Below are 5000 nucleotides of genomic sequence, written 5' to 3' on the forward strand. Positions count from 1 at the left end.
GTGGGGGGGTGGGGGTGGGGTGGGGTGTATAAAGTTGGCTTGCTCCAGATACAACAACAAAAATATGAGTCTAAAAGGAAACCTGATTCTGTCTCTTGGAAACTAAAACAAAAAGTAAAAGTGAGTGGCTAGGTCTTCCCTCCCCGAGAAGCTCACCTGCCTTTTCCTTGCGTATCTTTAACTAACTGACTTCAGGAAGGGTTTGTTAGCAGAAGGGCAGCAGGCTGCGGACATAAATTACTTCAGCTTTGTAAGGAAGTGGTGTTAAGTATTAAATGTGCTTTGGGGCACCTCCTGCAATTCCTCACCCTCTTCATTTGTGTTATACCTTTTTAGAGTGAAGAGCTATATATATACATCATGTCAGTGTGGTTCACGCTCCCTCTCTTCTTCATCCCCAGCTTAGAGCTGCTACATGGCTCCCACAAATTGAAGCCCAGTACAGATGGATCCTCCTCGTTTCCCTCTGTTATCCTTGTGCCAGTCCTAGCCACCTCTTCACCCCTGACATGTCTCCATAGCACCACCTCCCTCCACTCTGCTGTGCCTCCAGACCATGTAACCCTTTCCTTGTTTTGCTCCATCTCCCTTTGGCTTCTCTGTTGCAGGAGGCATTCCCACCCCAACAAGTCACTCTCCATCCACCTCCTCTCTTGCCACTTCCTAACACAGCTTCAACCCATAGTTGCTGTCTCCTGGATCCCATAACATCCCTTGTGGTGACTGCATAGAGCATAAACTCTTTGACTTCTCTTTCAAGACCTACCATGACGTTGCCTTTCTTTACCTCTCACTTTCATTTATCTGTTGCCTCTATATTCAGTTTCCAAGCTCTTTCTTCCAACTTTCTCTGCTCTTCCCCTCAAATCTATCCTTCGTTACTGTGTTTGCAAAAGGCGTGACAATAATTTGGTCATAACGATCACACTGACCTGTTTGTCACTTGCCCTGGTTTTATCTAGTGTTAGCTTTATCACAGTATCATAACGCGCACGCGAGGGGGTTGGAAGATGTATGAGGTATGCTATTATGAAAGGAGCATGACATGAAAATAAAAATCCCTGGATGTTCAGAAGAAGCTCACAATGCTGAAAGCTGGGCCTGACTCTTTACAGATCTTTTTTCTGCTGTTGTAAATTACAGTAGCCCTGCTTGAGTCCTCTCCTTGTCAAATGCTCCATTCTTGCCAGATCAATGGCAAATTTTTAGCTCTTTTGAGACCCACCTTCTTCAATCCCAATGACATCATCTAGTCAGTGAAAAGAAGATGGTCTCTGTGCATACTCAAAACAACCATATTAACATAAACTATGAAGGTATTGTAAATAGGTGCTTCCACTGCTTGAGGAGACATGCAAACTATTTGCCATTCCTTATACAGCATGTAATTTAAATATTTTAAAACTTGAAATAAATTACTGCTAATAAAATTCAACAGTGTAATACTTCTTTGAATATTTTAAAACAGATATAAATTGTTCAATGAAGTTGATCTAGTCTTAGCACACTTTTTCAAGAGATTTAATAGTGCATGATTTAAATGTATGATACCGTTCTGGTATATTGTATGGCATATTACATAGATTTAAATAGTCTTGGTTGGGATGAAGGTTTCATAGCTCAGTGTCTCTGTACTTTGACAGATACATCTGCTGGTCCAGCAGTAGTTTCTGTATGGAGTATCTGATGATCCTAACGTGAAGGAAGCTTAATTTCTATATAGCTGGCATAGTAGTGCATGTTAAGCACGTTCTTCCAACATATATTTGTGACCATTTTGAAGATACTTTCACACGGGGGAAGAATTAAATCTATATCCAATATATGTTACTAAAAACAATGTTAGTGCCATCTTTTGGGCAAGATTTTAAAACACATAAGTCAAGAAATTTGATGGTCTAATTCTACAGTAACCATTCGCCAGACCATTTGTACAGCCTGTGTTTTCTAAATGAATATGCTTAAGACAAATGAAAAAGCTTTACGACACTTCTGCAGTGATGTTATTTCGGGTTGCAGAGCAGTCAGACAGTATTGAAAAGTAGGACTTTTTAATAGTGTGTAGTGGTGTCACTACTTCCAACTTCTGACTCATCAGTAACTATTGCATATTTCTCAAGTGGGGGATTTTTTTCCAGTAACTTGATGTTCTGAATGAGTTTATAGTGAAATGCTGAGCCAATGTTAACTCTGAGTAAAACAACAGCTTTGATAGCATCTACGTTCATTCAGTTTTTCTCTTTCCTGCACATATTCTTCAACTCATCAGAAACCTATTCCTCAAGATTATTGGTTCGGTTGAATGCCTAACAGAGTACACATCCCAAATAAAGATATTTTAGCAGTAAAATAAAGCAATTTCTCTTTGTGCATGAAATGAAAAATTGGAGACACTCTGCAATTTCTAGGGTTGGTTTTAGGCAATGGCCCATCTTAGGAAAAAAACAGGATTGGTGCACTAAAACCAGAGCTGATGGTTATCATTAGTCTATTATTGTCTAAAATTTACACCATACACTTAATACCAACGCACAGAAATTGTTTATTCTGGGTGTAAGAACAACAAGTGAGTTTTCAGTTAAGGTTCAACTGAGATCTTATAGCTGTTTTGGATTTCATTTTATTGGCTTCAATTAATGTACATATATTTTTATGTCTATGTAGCTCAGGAGTCAAACAAACAGCTCAGTCTGTTTATTTAAGAGATTGCATCATCACACATCTGACAAATGCACTCGCTGCATTTACAGCATCATCGCACTGAGTGCATTTATTTGAACTTTCTACCATGTACATGGGATCACACTTTCAGATAAACACAGCTGTGTTTATTTCAGGCTGCACAACTCCAGATTGTAGATGTATGTCTGGAGCCAGTGGACTGCACATGCACTGTACAGGATTTTAAAACTCTTATAGCTTCATTATTTGTCAACCAAATGTCCAAAAGATATCGAAGGCTCTTATCTCGTTTAGAGCTGCGTAAAGATATAAAAGGAAGGCTATTAATTATGTGCTTCAAAATAGGATAATATTTGCTGAACACCTTCTTGGGTAAACCTATTTAAGCATCTTTGTTAAAAATTAATATCCATACACCCATTTGGCTGGACACATACACATGAACGTCTTCATTTGTGCCTTACTTTGAACTTACAAACTCCCTCCACTGACTTGAGTGTTGTCACACTACGACTGTGACTGATTGTTCACCGAGGCTCTGGTTTGGCTTTTATTGTTCAGGCAAGTCATGCTGCTTATGTGAATTGAAGTCAGTTGCTTACTGACTTCACTGTTTGCAGACTTGGGCCTAAAGATGTTTCTTTATTTGCAATATCAATGAGTAAACCTTATTCTTAACAGGGAAAGAAAAGAGCAGCATTGTGTGGCGCGGCACTGGTTGGTGCTGTGACATTTTAAAGTTACCATTGTGGTAATTAAGGCCTTGATGATTCAGAGTCTTGAAATCGGATGTTGAGTAATCCCCTGGTGTTATTCATGTGCTTGAGTTGAGTTTAGGTGTAATTTTTTGCATTCTTTTGTAAGAATACGGGAAAAAACACATCTGACCCAAGCACACATCTCCTTACCTTCAAACTCTCCTGAATCAAATCATGAAGAACTTCACCAAGAGCTGCATGAGCTCAGGCTTTGAGTATTAGACCCAAAGTCTACACAGGACTGAAATTGCTAAAGATCACTATATATTGAGATACATTCCCTCCCAAAAAAGAAGGAAAAACCAAAGTTGCGTTAGATAAAACCTGCTTTTACACTGATAAGTCAAGCGCATTTAGAAAAAAAAAAAATCTTTTTCCTCATCCTAAGTCTGGCTTCTCTTTGAGTCTTAAAGACCTACAAATAGGGTTTAATAATGAATGTATTTCTTGCACTGTTGGCCCAGGGCTTATGCTCTGCTGAACTGCGGTTCATGCAGGTTTGAGAATGACTGCAAATCCTGTCAATTGAGAACTCTTGGACCTTCAATGCATTATTAAAAAGTCACTCTTCACTACAGTTTGGAAAATCCTTGGTGCTATATTGTGCTCCTGTGTATAAGGAACCTCAGGAGAACCTTGAAAGCTCAACTCAAGACCGGGAGATGACTGATGAATACTTACCGCTGCGGAATCCAGCAGAGTAAATCTGTTCTCCTCCTGTTCCTGAAGCCAGAACAAGAAAAATTAGTAACTTTTGATAATGTCTCGCCCTGTATAGGGTTAGTGGGATAATAAAGACCCACAAAAATCTCATGGTGCAGAGCTCAGCCACCCACGGTAAGCAGTGTGCACCCTTTCCAGCTAAAAGTCAGTGAAACCGGGCTGATGGCTCTGAATTTCAGAGTCTGAGAAAGAAAGACCAGAGCTCACCCATGCAAAGCCAGAGGCAAGAAAACCAGGGTGTCACCGTTGCTTGCATTTTCACTGCATTAAAGCCCGAGTTAATGAATTAGGGAGAGCAGCATTTGGCCCAGTGGCAGAAGGGCCACATTCCAGCACGGAGCTGTGATGCGGGATACGCAGATCTGAGCTAATTGGATGCGGGTAACTCATAACTGTGATAGTGTCAACAGTGGGGCAACACAGCAGCAAGCCCCTGCAGTAAATATCTAGAGTGCACAGCTCATTTATTATGATCATTCCAAAGGGTCTGAACTGAAGCAAGCTCTGATTTACCTTCCCAAACTGCAACCTCGTGTCCTAACCGCTGTACACCCGTGTTCAAATTTCTGGATGTTCTCTACCTTGAGACGTTATGTTAACATCTGGATAAAAATAAATGTAAAAAATGAATGTTACGTTCCGTAACTGCTGAATTTAGGAGTAAAAGCATGATTTGGTTACATTTAATATCCTCCTTGTGTCCACTTTGCACAAGAATGGGTGATGAGGACACAGTATGCAGCCTAGCCAAGACAAAGGTTATTTGTATAGAAATTATATTTGTGTATAACTTCCATCAGTTGGACTGAAACAACTCTGGGGTAGCATGGCTGCCCT

The sequence above is a fragment of the Athene cunicularia genome, assembly GCF_003259725.1.
Source record: "Athene cunicularia isolate RWA chromosome 7 unlocalized genomic scaffold, athCun1 chr7_part1, whole genome shotgun sequence".
Taxonomy (NCBI): Eukaryota; Metazoa; Chordata; class Aves; order Strigiformes; family Strigidae; genus Athene; species Athene cunicularia.